General features: G+C 39.9%; 2 long non-coding RNA genes across 2 annotated transcripts in view; both read left to right on the top strand.

Moving 5' to 3' along the window:
- The window catches only part of LOC139030375 (uncharacterized), a 5,389-nt gene extending 3,901 nt beyond the window's left edge, over positions 1–1,488 (top strand). Inside the window, exon 2 of the long non-coding RNA XR_011482727.1 lies at positions 505–1,488. This is a non-coding gene — a long non-coding RNA (uncharacterized lncRNA). The remainder of the gene's footprint in view (positions 1–504) is intronic.
- The window catches only part of LOC139030376 (uncharacterized), a 23,472-nt gene extending 6,095 nt beyond the window's left edge, over positions 1–17,377 (top strand). Inside the window, exon 2 of the long non-coding RNA XR_011482728.1 lies at positions 15,904–17,377. This is a non-coding gene — a long non-coding RNA (uncharacterized lncRNA). The remainder of the gene's footprint in view (positions 1–15,903) is intronic.

The raw sequence follows: 17,377 nt of genomic DNA, 5'->3' as shown, positions 1-17,377 counted from the left end.
TGATGAGATTCACATTTACAGAATACACATTTATAGAACATTATCCTAAGAATTATGTTCCTATGAGGTTTTCACTGGAGTTACTGTATAAACACTTAAATGATAGCAATGAAACCAAAAGAGAAAAAGCTCAAACTCATTTTAGAAGAAAGATCAAAAATTATTATTGCTGTGTTTCTGGATGATTTCAGTGGTCTTGTTAAGAACAAAAATACCTGAATTATACTACCTAGAAATAAAATAAAATGGAAGCAATTAATTGATAAGATTCACATTTAAACAATCTACAGTTATAAAACATTATTCTAAGAATTCTAATTATATCAGGCTTCCACTTGAACCAGTGTATAATCTCTTAATTAACAGCAATAAAAGTAAGGGACAAAAAAAGTTTTCTTCAGTAGAAAGAGGGGAAAGGCACCTTGCTATATAGTTCTGTATCTTCAGAAATATGCTTATTGAAAGATGGGTCAGCTTACAAGATACTTCACTCTTGTTTTCCAGCTTTGTAGATACGAGATTTAATTGAGCCTTGCTATGGACATTTCTTATTGCCCATTTTGGCTATGCTGGGCCAGAGAATTCCCTTGGTGGAGTGAATTTCTGGGGAGGTTTATTCTCATTTTCGAGAGGAAGAGAAGAACAGGGTATCCTCAGCAACTGCCCCTTGGAACTTCTCTGTCATACCTGACCTCTGAAGAGAGAACCTAAGCTAACGGCAACCTTTCAGGTGGGAGGAGTGAATCAAAAAAGTTCCGAACATGTTCCAAGGTCAGGAGCATAAGGACAAATTTTGCTTTGCCCATGGGGAAAAACTGTTGCACAAAGATGCATTGGCTGCCACCATATGACCCTGCAGTCTCACTCCTGGGCATATATCCAGAGAAAATCATGGCTCAAAAAGACACATGCACCCCAGTGTTCACTGAAGCACTGTTTACAATAACCAAGACACAGAAGCAACCTAAATGTCCATCAACAGAGGAATGGATAAAGAAGATGTGCTACATGTATACAATGGAATATTACTCAGCCTTTGAAAGAATGAAGCAATGCCATTTACAGCAACATGGATGGATCTAGAGAATGTCATACTGAGTAAAGTAAGTCAGATGGAGAAGGAGAAATATCATATGACATCCCTTATATGTGGAATCTAAAAAGAAATGATACAAATGAACTTACTTACAAAACAGAAAGAGACTCACAGAAAACAAACTTATGGGTGCTGGGGGGAAGGGATAGTTAGGGACTTTGGGAAGGTCATGTCCATGCTGCGATATTCAAAATGGATAACCAACAAGGACCTATTGTATAGCACATGGAACTCTGCTCAATGTTATGTGGCAGCCTGGATGGGAGGGGAGTTTGGGGGAGAATGGGTTCTTGTATATGTATGGCTGAGTCCCTTCACTGTTCATCTAAAACTACCACAACATTGTTAATTGGCTGTACCCCAATAAAAAATGTTTTTGATGTTAAAAAGAAGATGGAGTTGGCTGAGTGAAAGGATCCTTCCCCTGTAGGCTTGAACTTGGTGGGGAATCTGGTCTACCCTGGGTAGACCTTCACACCGAGACAGCTTTTGTCTTCCTCCTCTTGAAGCTGGTCATCCAGAGGATGCTCTCCCGGTTCTCTTGGGTTAACATTAGAGGAAGCTGGGTGAAGGGTTTATAGGAACACTTTATATTTTTGATAATGTCTGCATATATATTATTATTTCAAAACAAAAAGGTTTTCTGTGTAGGTAATTATTTTTCTCTGGTTACCTTCAAGATTTTTTCCTTTAGTTTTCAGCATTTTAATTATGATATTTCTGGGGATGCATTTTATTAAGATTATCTGATTTGGGATTTACTGAGCTTCTTGAATCTGTAGGTTTATAAATTTCTGTAACTGGGAGAACTTTTTGGCCATTATTTCTTCACATTTTTTCCCCCCAGCATCACATTCTTTCTCCTCTTCTGAGATTCTAATGACTCAGACATTGGATTAAAATTTTTTTTTTCTCTTAGGATTATAAGACTTCTCATTTTTAAAAACATTTGTTTCCCTCTTGTTCAGATTGAATAATTTCTATTGCTCTATCAAGTTAACTGATTTGCCCCTTTTTCATCTCCAATCTGCTAGTTAGCCCACTCAGTGAGATTTTTCATCGGTCTATTTCAGTCTAAAATTTGTTTTTTTCTTTTAGTCTTCTCTTTCTTTTCTGAGACTTTCTAGTTTTGTATTTAAGAGTGTTCCTAATTGTTTGTTGGAGAATTTTAATAAAGCTGCCTCTAAGTCTTTGTTACTTAATTCCAGCATCTCTGTCATCTCACTGTTACTTTCTGTTGACTGTCTTTTTAGAAGTGAATTGAGATTTCCTGGGTCTTTTCATACACAGTAATTTTGGATTGTGTCTTAGGCATTTTAAATACTATGTTACAAGACTCTGGGCCATGTGAAATCCTATGGAAAAATGTTGATTTCTTTTTCTTTAAATTTTAGCAGACAATCAGCTAGGTTAAGTTCTGGTCAGTTTTTAACACATGTTCAGAGGGTGCTTGCTTGGTCATGTGTGCTCAGTCAGTGTCTGACTCTTTCAGACCCCTTGGACTGTGGCCTGCCAGACTCCTCTGTCCATGGAATCTTCTAGGCAAGAATGCAGGAGTGGGTTGCCATTTCATACTCCAGGGGCTCTTCTGGATGCAGGGATAGACTCTGGGTCTACCCACATTGCAGGCAGATCCTTTACCATCTGAGCCACCGGAGAAGCCCCCTTCTTGGTATATTTGGATGCTATTCAGATCTGTCACAAGTCTTCTTATGCATTGGCCAGCGTTGGACCTAGGCGGCAACCATTAGTTCAGGATCACATCCTTCCATGTGCAGCTTGAAGGTGAACCTAGGATTTATAAACAGCTTTATGGCATTGCTCTCCTGGACTTCTTTCTTTCTGTGGCTGCCTGGTAACTTCTGCCTTGCTGGGGCTCCTTTCTCTATCCTTCAACCAGAAATTGGGGGCACCTGCACGGCTGCCCCTGCATCGAGAGCCAAGCAGTAGGAGAACCAGAATGAAAAAAAATTGGCTTGCTGATAAGGTTGCTTGTTTTCTTTCTTTTTTTTTCTGTTTTCTTTTTTTTTTTCCATTTATTTTTATTAGTTGGAGGCTAATTACTTTACAATATTGTAGTGTTTTTTGCCATACATTGACATGAATCAGGTTGCTTGTTTTCTGATGCATTTATTTCAAAGAGCTCTGTCTACATTTCCTCATTAGGACTGCTTTTCCCTTTTCAACATATTTGTCTGTGTTGTTTTACTTACATTCAGTTCTATGTATTTCTTAGGTTTCTTTATGACTTCCTTTTTAACTTATGTTATTTAGTAATCCAAGTGTGATAAATGTTATCTTGTTTCAAATTATATGGAAATTGAGTTATCTTTTCTTGGGTGGCTTCTTATTTTGAAAGAACACAGTAAGAAGAATTTCTATATTTATTTTGTATGTCGCTCAGTGATGTCCAACTCTTACGACCTCGTGGACTATAGCTCGCCAGGTTCCTCTGTTCATGGAATCATCCAGGCAAGAATATTGGAGTGGGTTGCCATTTCCCTCTGCATAGATATTTATTTTACCTTTATCCAGATTTACAGGAGGGCTTCCCAGGTGGCACTAGTGGTAAAGAACCTGCCTGGCAATGCAGGAGACATAAGAGATGTGGGCTTGACTCCTGGGTTGGAAGATCCCCAGGAGGAGAATATGGCAAGTCACTCCAGTATTCTTGCCTGGAGAATCCCATGGACAAAGGAGCCTGGAAGACTACAGTCCATGGTTTTGCAAAGAGTCAGACACAACTGAAGTGACTCAGCATGCAAATTTACCAGTTGTTAACATTTTGCCACCATTTGTTTAATGTTTATTGAAGAGGAAATGACAAAACACTCTAATTTAATGATGACCATATTCTTCCAGGCAGATTCTAGCAAGGCTTCAGATTCCTGGAATTAAAATTTTCTAAGGGGAAGTGACAGTGGTGGGTAGATCATGATGGCAATAAAGAGGGGTAGTAGGTTGGATAGTTAGATAATTAGATAGTCACAGCTATGGGCTTTTATGGAGAAGAGAGGGGGAAAGGTTTGCGAAGAGAAGGTGGATACCTCTCAGCTCTAGGCAGGAGCACAAACAGTCACTGTCCAGAGGGTTACAGGGAGCCACATCCTCTGGTGAGGACCAGAGTCCAGCAGATGCCTGAGAGCAGTCCTTGTCAATCTTGGCTACTCACAGTCATCACCTGGGGGACTTTAGAGATGCTTCCCCTGTGGTCTCACCCTCAGAGTTTCTAATTGTCTTGGGGTGTAGACTGAGTGATCTGGACTTACAACAGCTCTCCAGGTGATCAGAAGGTACAGCCACCCATGAAAATCAGCAAAGAGGAAGGGGCCAATCAGGGACATTCAGAGTGTCGAGAGATTTACATAAGATGATTCTTTTAAGATATTAACACAATTCCTGGAACAGAGTCTGCTGTTGGCTTCCCTCTTCAGGCTCCAGTGCTTAACTTCTGGTATGACTAAGTAGGGAACATTTGCTCTGCAGGACAGGGTTGACACTAAATGGATAAGGACATCTCAGTGGAATTCTTCACTCCATCACATTAATATCTCTACAGCCCTCATCCATCTTTCATGATCGGCTCATAGTTCTTTCCAGATATGAGCTATTCCTCAGCTTCCATGCTTTACAAATGAGACAAGCAGATAAGGTCAAGTGGAGTAAGTAGAAAGTTCATTTTCTCCTCTTAATCTAGTTGATGACTCACACAGATTTGTCTGTATAACTAGATACCACTTTGATTCTAAATTCTTTGGGATGAATAGGTTGAGCATGAATTTCAGCCAGTTGATCTATTAGCTGCTACAATATTCAAACTGTAAAATAATAAATGTAACAGATGACCCTAAATATTCCATGACTATCTTTATGCTTAGGGAATAAGCTAATATATTTTCCCATGCTTCTCTTATCTGATATTAATAAAAGTCACAGTCTCAATCACCAGTTAAAAGAGGAACAATTCAACAAGAGTCTTAAGAAATTCATCAAGACACATAAATCTTTTCAGAGTTAATATTTGAGCCAGTTCTGTAATAGGAAAAGGAAGTGATCTGACAGATTATGTCATTGGTTTCTCCTACTGTGTCCTCAGCTTTGGAGGGAAACTATCTTTCTAAATAGATCTTTTTGGAGAAATCTACACTATATTTAGGGGCTTCCCTTGTGGCTCAGATGGTGAAGAATCTGCCTGCAATGTAGGAGACCCAAGTTTGATCCCTGGGTGGGAATGACTTCCCACTCCAGTATTCTTGCCTGGGAAATCCCATGGACAAAAGAGCCTGGTGGGCTATTGTCCATGGTGTGGCAAAGAGTTGGACACAACTGAGTGAACACACACATGATTTTCTAAATAAATAAGTATATATGTATTCCAGTTTTCTAAACCTTGGCCTCTAATTTCACTCAAGTGATGAGTGGGCAGGGAAGCCCACATAATACATGAACCATAGAAGATTAATTTTATGCTTTTCCCATAAGCCATGTGTCCTGCATGCATTTTTAGATTTATGATAGATTTTACCAGTCTACTAAATATCTCCATTCTCGGCTACAGTTATCCATTGAAGACAAATAGATCATATTTTACTTTAGAATGAAAAAAAGTAAATGAACAATCCAATTCCCAAAAAACAGCAATGTATTCAATTATGGGGCCATCAAGAATGGGACAGATGCTTCAGGTATAGGAACCCATGATGCTGGAGTGAGAACAGGAGGAAAAGTTTGAGAAGAAAGAAATGAACAAAGAGAGGGAAGGAGAAAGAAGGAACTGCTGGTCAGCAGGCAATCCATTTTATCCACAAGATTTTATAGTTGCCTTATTTCCTTTTATTGTTGTTCACTCAGTCTTGTCTGACTCTGTTACCCCATGGACTGCAGCATGCCAGCCTTTCCTGTCCTTCACTATCTCCTAGAGTTTACTCAAACTCATGTCCATTGAGTCACTGATGCCATCCAACATCTCATCTTCCATTTCCTTTTGTGATCACTCAATTTTAAACTTGAGGAGCAAGTAGGACTTATCAGACTTGGAAATTAATATTCAAATGTTTTCATAATGAATAGAGTACTGAATACACTCTGTACTGATACATTCACTTTGCATGTGTGTGATACGTACACACTCATTGATCATTGTTATGGCCCCTGTGCATTTCCATTTTAGAAGGGGAGAAATTGTTACAGGATTTGAAATCCAGAAGTCCTTCCATGTGGCCTACTACCTCGTTTTACAGATGAAAAGACAAAAAACTAGAGATGTTAGCACCAGCACTTGGAGTTAGTTACTGGTACAGCCTAGAAACAATCTCTGGTCACCTGGTCCTGCCGACCTGCTTGCTGGCTTCTTGAGGGTAAATAATCATAATGTAAACAGTGAATGCCTGTACAGTAGTCGTCATGAGTCAGGAAGTCTTCCAAACACTTCACGTGTATTCATTCATGAATCCTTACAACACTCCAAGAGGTAGGCATCCCCATTTACAAGTGATAAAACTGAAGCACATCGAAATGAAAGAATTTGTCAAACATCATCCACCTAACAAATGGCCAGCCAAGGATCTGAACCCAGATCACCTCACTCCAGGATCTCTTAACCACTATACCAGTCTGCCCTGACTCAAAAGCTGATTTTCTTGCCTCTTAGCTTCATTTTCTCTCTCATGAATAGAAAGCTTTAAACTGTTGTTATTGTCTCAAGCTTTCACAGGAGCCTCAAGTTGCTGGATGTTGACAACATGAAAGAGATTCTCCCAAGTTAAGCTAAAATAATTTTGCTCTCTTGAGACCATTGGGACAGTTGCTGAATTTCTCCTTACAATGGTCCCCTCTACTTTTGCCTTCACAGTGCATTGAAAAGACGCTCCTGGATCATATGTTAACTCTAGAAATGTCCAACTCCTGGGCATATGTCTAGAGAAAACTCTAATTTGAAAAGATACACGCACCCAATGTTCATTGCAGCCCTATTTACAATAGCCGAGATATGGAAACAACCTGAATGTTCAACAACAGAAGATTGTATAAAGAAGATGTGGCATATATAGACAATGGGATATTACTCAGCCATAAAAAGAATGAAATAATGCCATTTGCAGCAATGTGCATGGACCTAGAGATGATCATACTAAGTGAAGTAAGTCAGACAGAGAAAGACAAATATTGTACAATATCACTCATGTGGAGTCTAAAATATGATACAAACAAACTTTTTTAAAAAACAGACTCACAGACAGAGAAAACAAACTTATGTTTTCCAAAGGAAATCTGTCCTGAATATTCATTCATGAAGGACTGATGCTGAAGCTGAAGCTCCAATACTTTGGCCACTTGATGCAAAGAACTGACTCATTGGAAAAGACCCTGATGCTGGGAAAGACTGAAGGCAGGAGGAGAAGGGGGCGACAGAGGATGGGATGGTTGGATGGCATCACCAACTTGATGGACATGAATTTGAGTAAGCTCCAGGAGCAGGTGATGGACAGGGAAGCCTGGCATGCTGCAGTCCATGGGGTTGCAAAGAGTCGGACATGACTGAGCGACTGAACTGAACTGATGTTTTCCAAAGGGGAAAGCTGAGGCAGATTGGGAGAGGTTAAATTGGGAATTTGGGATTAGCAGGCACAGACTACTATATATAAAATATAAACAACAAGGACCTACTGTATAGCACAGGGACCTATATTCAATATCTTATAAGTTATAGTAAAAATGTGAAAAAGAATATATAATATGTATATAAATGAGTTACTTTATTGTGTACTAGAAACTAATACAACATTGTAAATCAACTATACTTCAATTAGAAAAAAGAAAAGAGGTTTCAATTCAGTCATTCTCTGCACAAACGCACATTGAGCACCTGCTATACATAAGGGGTTGAGGACAGAGCTATGAGCAAGATAGACATAATCCTGCTCTCAGGGAGATTGTCATTTGTTCGTGGTAGGGAAGTGGGGATGGAAATTTGAGATGGTAGAGAGAAATGTTCTCACCATACCAGCACAAAGGAGTTAGCTGCTGAAAGAAAAAGAAAAAGATGTAGCAAATTGGAGCTACAGAAATAGTCACCCCGAATAGATTAATAAATTCATGATTAAATACTAGGTAGGATCCTCGTAATGTTTTAGAAGAGACAGTCATCATGACTATGACCATAGTAAGTTGAGTAATAGTGGCTTAGACAATGTAAGTGTCACTTCATTTCTAATATCCCTTAAAAGAAGTCTGTTTGCCAAAGTTTGTTTCCCATATTTCAAAGGGAAATACATATCTGTATTTTAGGGGAAGTAAGTTGCAGAATGTGTGAAATTCAAGAGGGGACACATTCTTTTCTGGTCCCAGATAATCTATCCTCCAAAGACAAAAATTTCCGAATATACCTTACAACATCCTGGCAGTCTCTGGAAGCTGAAAATATTTTAGTGCCTGAGATTTAAGCTAAAAATAATTCTTTCATTTTTATCTGCTGACAAGAGGGAGCTTACGATATCTTCTTTAGTAGACAACAGTCCATGGAATGGGTTATATCTGATAACTTATCTTTAAAAATCTTCATGCAGAATGCTGACTTTATTTTGAGCTTCCAGCTTGTGGGCATGTGTTCATACTGTTCAGATTTCATTATTTATGATTCTCATAGAACTTTAAGAATAGGCAGTTAGACAGGAAATCAAGGCAATTACTTAGTCTCCTAGTCAGCATTTTTATTTATTTATGCTGACTCATAAATTCCTTGATATGGTCACATCATGCCAACTCTTCCTTAATTTGCATGCAGTCCCAAGAAGGAATTATGACCCTGAAATCACAGCCAGAAATCTCTCTTTCAGTTTCTATGACTCCACAGGGCATCCATTGATAACCAGCTTGTCATTTGTTCATTTTTGGCCTTTGCTATTATTTTGTCCCCACACAAATCTCTCGCCAAACGTTTCTGAAAGCAGCACAGTTGTTTTCACTTGGAACAACCCACTGTTGGATGCTTATATTTCTTCAGCCGTCAAATTCAGTAACTTGGTCTGAACTGCTATAGCTCTAATCATGAGTAAATCAACGCTTCATGCGAAATTTCTCATTTTTATTGTCAAGGTGTTAAAGGCAATTGAGAATCATAAAAAGATTTATTCCCCTGCCGAGTAGAAAGGACAGTAATCGAGTATACCCAGAATCATTATAGTCACCACAGCAGCCAGACTGACCTGGAATCCAAATGATCTTTAGAATGCATCATGCATCCCAAGTCTTTTTTTTTCCTGCCATACTTGCTGGTCTTGAAAAAACAAATATTCATCTCAGTAGCCTTTAGTTGAGATGGTCACTATGATTTTTGTACAGTGCTATGAAATTAACATTCACGTGTATATTTCTCGTGGGTCCCCTTTATGTACAGCATGCTATTAGGACGGCAATGGGTTGGTAGAGTTGATATTTTAGAAATGGAATAACTGAGGCTGGGAAGCTAAATGACTCATCCAGGATGATAAAGGTACCAAGTGGCTCTGAGGGTGCTAGAATCCTGACTCCCTGACCATGCCCCCTTCTCTGTACTCCCTTCAACAAACCAAATAAAACAAATGAAGTTAGGAAGTAGAGGCGATGTGTCTGACAATTGAAAAAAGGACCTCAGTTGCTGGGATGGACAAGCAAATGTAACCTTTTGTTTAGTTCTGTTAAAATACCACAATCCTCTAATTTTCATTTGATGTTTGTAGTTCCTGTCCTTTCTTCCACTCCTTTCACCAGTTCCATTAGACAAACATACCCTTTTGCCTAAGGTTGCATTTTCTTTCAGACAATGAAAACAGTATGGGCTTTAGAATTTATCACCTTAGGTTTGAAGTTCAATTCTGTTACTATTTGTGTGACCTAAAGGCATGAAAAGAAAAAAAATCTCTTCCAAGCAAAAGAGAAGGTTTCCCCCATGGTTCAGTGGTAAGAGTTCGCCTGCTGGTGCAGTAGACACACAGGTTTGATCCCTGGTCTGGGAGGATCCCACATGCCATGCAGCAACAAAACCTGTGCACAACTACTGAGCCTTGCTCTAGCGCCTGGGAGCTGCAGTTACTGAAGGCCATGTACCCTAGAGCCTGTGGTCCGCAACAAAAGAAGCCACTGCAATGAGAAGCCCATGCATCGCAACCAGAAAGTAGCTCCCACTCGCCCCAACTAGAGAAAAGCCCACGCAGCAATGAAGACCCAGCACAGCCATAAATAAATAAATAATTTTTTAAAAGAGGGTAGATAAATGAAAAATCACCTCACCAAACTGCTAGAACATTTTTAATGATAATTCCTTATATGCACAGTGCCTGCCACAGTGAAGGTAATCCACAGATGTAAATGCCTTTCCTTTGATATGACCACATTCTGCCTTGGGTGTACATTTAGATTATGTGCTTGTTACAGTGCATTGCAGTGAAGGCCAAGAGACTAAGGGGAAGATGAATTCCAGGGCTAAGATGAATTCAATACACATCCTCTAAGTATAATATTTATCTGTATCCACATGATGAAGCATCTATTAACACACCCAGAGTCTCCTACTGCAGCAAAACACTTGGTAATTTATGTTATTGTTATTTAGTCACTAAGTCATGTGGAACTTTTTGAGACCCCATGGGCTGTAGCCCACCAGGCTCCTCTGGCCATGGGATTTCCCAGGCAAGAATACTGGAGTGGGTTGCCGTTTACTGGTCCAGGGGATCCATCTTCCTGATCCAACCCGTGTCTCCTGTACCGCAGGTGGATTCTTTACCACTAAGCTACCAGGGAAGCCTGTCTGCAAATTTAAGACTTACATTTAGAAGATGGTGAGCAATCCAGAGCCACAGACAGACATGGAAGGGTTTGTGAACCTCAGTGTACCTGGTTAGCCTACCATTTCCTCATTTATTCAATAAACATTTACTGAGTTCCTATTATGTGCCTGGCTTCCTGGAACCTGTGTTCTCAGGTAAAGAAGCATGCAAAAGTTAGGATGGGCATTCTTAAGTTCTAATGTGTCTCCAGTGGGTGTGGGGAAAGATGGGCTTCAAGTAAACTTGGAATCTGTGTAATTTCAAATTGATCTGAGACTGAGTCCCTGAACTGTGGAACTGTTTCATGATGGCAGGTGTCCAGAAGGGGGAGCTAGCCCCTTCCGGTCTGTGTCACCAGTGCTATTTCAATCAGATTTAGGGGCTGGGGCTTCCCAGGTGGCTCAGAAGGTTATAAAGTCAACCTGCAATGCAGGAGACCCAGATTCGATCCCTGGGTCGGGAAGATCCCCTGGAGAAGGGAATGGCTACTCACTCCAGTTTTCTCGCCTAGAAAATCCCACTAACAGAGGATTTGGCCGGCTATAGTCCATGGAGTCACAAAGAGTCAAACTAACTACTGAGCGACTAACACTTTCACTCTGGGGTTACCTATTGTGACCTTCTGAGCAGCTGGCCCCAGAGATCTGGACATATCTGGGTAAATGGGAAAGTGACATAAGAATGTTCCTTCCGATTTTAATCATGAATGTCAAAGGTAAAGGAAGACTTAGATTACCTTATCCTTGCCTCTGTTTTATAGATAAAGAAACTGAGGCTCAGAGAGGCAGAGACTTGCCTTACATATGTAAGTGTGCATCATATTTATACTAAAAATTATGTGTTGCTTATCTGAAATTCAAATTTAACTGAGCACCCTGTGTTGTTATTTGCTAAATGTGGTAACCCTAAGCCTGAGTCATGATGTCCAACAAAATAAAATGTTAATCCAGTGTAAGTTTTGAAATAGTGTGTTCAGCCCTGTTCCTACAGTCATGGTCTTATTTTTAAAGGTCTGTGTAGTATTCTTAACTCATATTATCTGGGGATCTGTAACTTCAAGGATGGGCTTCCCTGATGGCTCAGATGGTAAAGAATCTGCCTGCAATACAGGAGACCCAAGTTCAATTCCTGGATCGGGAAGATCTCCTGGAGAAGGGGATGGCAACCCACTCCAGTATTCTTGCCTGGGAAATCACCCCATGGACAGGGGAGGCTGGTGGGCTGTACAGTCCACAGGATTGCAAAGAGTCAGACATGACTGAGTGAATAACAACTTCAAGGATACCTTTCCTTTGTTGCAATGCAAATGAATTTTAATAATGATCTGAGATCGTTTATATAATTGTAACTAAACTTAAGTATTTGAAATATATATATCTGCCCTATTGAAGAATAATTCTAATTGGTAGTGGGCCCTTTTCTTTTTCAGAATTAGTCTGATAACCATTGAGAAAGAGACTGACATGACATTCAACTCTGAAAATGACTGGATCAGAGGTTCAATGACACATTGTCAGTGCCTCCGATCAAGAGGCTGGTGATTGAAATCTCTGGGACAGTGTCAGCAAGGAGCCCATCCCTTGCTGTTTCACAAAAGCCAACATCCCAGAAATGACTGTTTCTTCTTGTAATAAAAAAGACAGTAAAATCAAAGGGGAAATATTCAAAGTACAATGAAAAGAACTGGCATCGGAAAAGATGACGAGGTGACTGGAGGAAAGTTAGGAAAAGACTTCTAAAGTTCTCCACTGTGGGGGCATTCTAGAATCACTGGCTTTGTCTCTTTTTTCCCCCAAGATTTCATTATATTGTTTTTTAATTCTGTGTTAGTTTCTGCTGTACAGTGAAGCCATATGTATACATAAACCCCCTCCCTCTTAAACCTCCCCCCCACCTTTCCCCCACCTCACCCCTCTAGGGCATCACAGAGTACCGAGCTGAGCTTCCCATGCTTTATAGCATGTTCCCACTAGCTGTCTGTTTTACACATGGTACTGTATTGATGGCAATACAAAGGAATGAAACTGGGTCCTTCGTAGAGATGTGGATAGATCTAGAGTTCATCACATAGAATGAAAAAAGGTCAGAAAAACAAATATTGTATATTAATGCATATATGTGGAATCTAGGACAATGGTGCAGATGAGCCTATTTCCAGGGTGGGAATAGAGATGCAGACATAGAGACTTTGTCTCTTATTCAGTTTCCCTCCCTATGGGACTAACCCTGTGCTTCCTGGGTGTCTGCTGGAAGCCAGCAGAAAGAGAAAAGGTTCACCTGTGAACATGTAAACCCAAGCAGCCCGTGTCTGCATGGAGCAACCCATGACTCAGCGATACTCAAAAGCAAGGTCAGAGGTGAAGCAAACCTGCCTTCTCCAGATGCCTGATGACCTGTTTAATGATCCACCCTGCAAGTTAGTGCCAGTGGGCAAGTGTTCAGGGCAGAGGGAAGCCAGGACAGAAAACCCCTCAATGGGCGCAGTAGAAAAGACACAGGGTCAAAGGTTCTAAGTTTTGGACACCACTCTATCAGCAACGAGCTCTGATTCTGGAAAATTCTTCAGCCTCTCCCTTTATAGAATGATGGACCTGAACAAGGCTAAGCATCCTATCCTATGAAGCTCCAAAGAAACTTAATTTAGCAATAATTACCTTTACTCCAAACCTTCACTTCCCTTGTCCATCTCTCCCCACAACTCTACCCTGACAAAGCCCTCATCTTCCATCAGCCCAAATCTTCCTAATCTTTGCATCACTGCCCCCAGGCTGGTGAGAGGCATGGGAGAAAGTGTCGCTACTAAGAAGGTCGGTGCCACTCCCGACCTACAGCCTGCAGCCTGCAGCCTCCACCCTCACACAGCAAAGGTCTGCCCTTGGCTTCGTGAGACTAGAGAAACCCTGGGCCCCTGCTCCACAGACTCGCTGCTGCTGCAAGGCTCTCGTCTTCCTGTCGCAGTAGGAAAAGGGTCTCTCCCTAGACAATGTTCCACTGACTACCTCCACTGATTACCATTTCCAGGGGGTGTAACTTCCATTTTACTGAGGATTTCCTCAGCATAAAATGCTTATATAATCTAATATTAAAAAAAAAAAAACACCTCCCTTGTCTGTCCTGATGGCCATTTCCTTTCTTGAGTTAAGATCTTTGAAAGGGTGGTCTGTAACCATCATGTCCACTTTCTTATTCCAATTCCTACTTTCACTCACTTAAAAAAAAGTATCTATTTTTAATTGAAGGATAATTGCTTTACAGTACTGTGTTGGTTTCTGCCATGCATCAATATGCATCAGCCATAGGTATACATATATCCCCTCCCTCTTCAACCTTCCTCCCACCGATCCCACCTCTCTAGGTTGTCAGGGAGCGCCGATTTGAGTTCCATGAATCATATAGCAAATTCCCACTGGTTGTATATTTTACATATGATAGTATATATGTTTCACTCACTTGTACCTGGCTTCTGCCCCAGCCACCCCACATCATCACTGCCTTATTGCTGAAGCTGGTGGACATGTTCTAGCCCTTAGGCCTAAAATAGCGCTTACACTGAAATGTCCTTTCTGTTGTCTTTTATGATCTCTCTTTCCCTTAAATGTTAATCTCTCCCACGTAGTGTCTCAAGCTCTTCTTCCTTGGTTGGATTAATTTGTAACTTTCTAGCTCTCATTTTTCCAAAACTGAACTAGTCCTCCAGCTTATTAAACCCTCTACAACCTCCTCAATGTGAGGGAGCCCCAGTTGCTTTATCACCAACATCAGAAACCTTAGCCCCATTCTTAAATTCACCATTTCTCTCACTTTCATTGTAATTGATCACGGAATTGTATCAGTTTGACCTCGCAATGTCACCCTCATTATCAGGCAGATCTGAGTTTGTCATCACCACCAACCATAACATCGCACTGAAAATTTTAGAGGTTCCAGAGAACTGAGAGGAAACAGCCGAGCTCTGTACTGTGGCCCCTGAGGCCTTCTGAAAGCCACCTTTAACATACCACACTGATCCAGCCACTCTCTGCTGTTGTGCTCTCTACTTTTGTCCAAATGAGTGCCTGTGGTCTTCAAAATGTCTCAAGCTGGTACTCACCCAGGGCCTCTGCACATGCTTCTCCGTCTGCTGAATTCTCTCACTGCTTCTCTGCGCCCCATGTCAGCTGACTTGTGTCTGCACAGGCTTCAGACTCCGTTCTGGTGTGTTCTCCACCAAAAGTCTTTCTTGGTGTCCCAGGCTAGGTTGGTCTAGCCCAGTACCTGGAATACAGCAAAACTTTTCAATGTCTTTGGAAGTTCAATCATCTGCTTCCATGGTTTTCTCTTTTAAACAATTCGATTTACCCTAATTTCATATGCCTGGCCTCTAAAGTCTCCAGTTGGCCAAAAAGTTCCTTTAGGGTTTTTCCTGTGACATCGTATGGGAAAACAAACTTTCTGGCCAACCCAATACCTGAGCTTTATTTGTACTTCACTCTCTGCTCTTTGAGTCTTCAGCCCAATTTCAAAGGGGAAGATGCCCTTATGCTTCAGATAATGCTCAAAAGAGGATGGTAGGAGGGGGAAGGTAGTCAGTTTTCTGCTTGGAGCTTAGGAAGAGTGGGTATTACTCTGCTCCCCACATTTGGAGAATTGATGTGGGTAATCAATAGTCAACTGAGAACAAAGCAACCTCAGAAACTCAAGACAGACGATGATGAACAGTACACAATAATTACATAAATGAATCTCACAGACTCAGTGTTGAACAACAGAATCAAGACACAAATACAGTGTTGCTTAAACTAGTGACATAGTGAATGTGAATTTACAAATTTAATAAAAACTACTACACAGATTTTCAAAGTTCTACCATTTTATACTACTTACAGAAGTTAAGAGTTCCAGTTACTCCACATTCTCACATTTTCTCCTGTTTCTTTTCTCCAATTAAAAGAAAAATTAGCCCTTCTGATGTATATGTGTGTAATGTACAATGTATTATTTTAATTTGCATTTTCCTGTTTACAGGTGGTGGTGTTGGTAAAGAATCACCCGATCAATGGAACAGATACAAGAGACCCAAGTTTGATCCCTGGTTTGGGAAGATCCCCTGGGGGAAGGCATGGCAGCCTACTCCAGTATTCTTGCCTGGAGAATCCCATGGACAGAAGAACATTGTGGGCTGCAGTCCATGGGGTCACAAAGAGTCAGACACGACTAAGCAACTGAACTGAACTTTTCCTGTATGAGTTTTATGGTACCCTGTTGAAGAAGCCTTTCTTTATGTCATACTAAAAATGTGTATTATATTTTCCTTTCACATTTATATCTAAAATTCAACTAAATCGATTAATGTGTACTGTGGTGTTGGGGTCAAGATTCATTTTGTATGTTTGGATATCCAATCATCCCAACAACTTTTATTGAACAGGTCATTTTTCCCACCTTGCTTAGTTGTGTGACCTTTTTCAAAAATCAATCATCTATATAAGTGTAGCACTGATTGTAGATTCTCTGATCTATGCCTCTGTTGTATCTGGTGTATTTGGCTATCTTTGCAGAAAAATGACACTCCCTTAATTACTGTAGCTTAATAATAAATCTTCTTATCCACTAGAGTAAGCCCCCCTTTTTTCCCCTTCAATATTTTTTCAGTATTCTTGGCCCTTTGCATTTTCAAATAAAATTTACAACTATCTTGTGCGTTTTACACAAAAGAAACTGCTAGCCTTTTTAAATGAGATTTTATTAAATCCATAAATCTATTTAGGGAGAATTGACTTCCTTAACTTTAATCCATTTATATGAATTTCATGTCTTATATCAATTTTTCCAAATTTTTAATCCATTAATATGTCATTCCATTTATTTTGGTCTCAATAATTTTTCTTTAGTTTTTGGTATGATGGTTTTGCACATTTTTCTTTTGACTTATTTTTTTTAAATTTCTTATATTTGATGCTATTTTGAATTAAATCATTTAAAATCATATTTTCTAACTGTTTGCTGCAGGTAGGAAGAAACACGTTTGGGCACCTGATGATCTTGCTAAATTCTAATTGTGTCTTATTTTGTATTTGTATTTTGTATTTGGCTTGCATAATTATGTCATTTGCAAAGAACATTTATTTTATTATTCCAATCATTATACCCTTTGTTTATTTCACTTGTTTATTTGTTTATTACCTCGCTGTGGTGGCTAGGACACATTACTGTGTTAAGATTGGGAACCTTGTCTCATTTCCAGCTCAGAGGAAAAGCTTTGTTTTACCATGAAGTATATTGCTTACTATAGAGTTTTTCGTATTCTTTATTAGATTAAGGGAGCTATTGTCTACTAATACTTTACAAAAAGTATTGAGCTTTCATGTTGAGTTTTATCAAATGTACTTCTATCTTTTTTATGACCATATATGATCTTTTCTTTATTATGATAAATGAATTGTACTTCTCAAGTGTTAAAACAATCTATGTTCTTGGAATAAATCCAACTTGTTAGTGA

Source organism: Odocoileus virginianus, chromosome 22 (genome assembly GCF_023699985.2).
Source record: "Odocoileus virginianus isolate 20LAN1187 ecotype Illinois chromosome 22, Ovbor_1.2, whole genome shotgun sequence".
Classification (NCBI taxonomy): Eukaryota; Metazoa; Chordata; class Mammalia; order Artiodactyla; family Cervidae; genus Odocoileus; species Odocoileus virginianus.
This window is presented reverse-complemented; position numbering and strand designations above follow the sequence as displayed.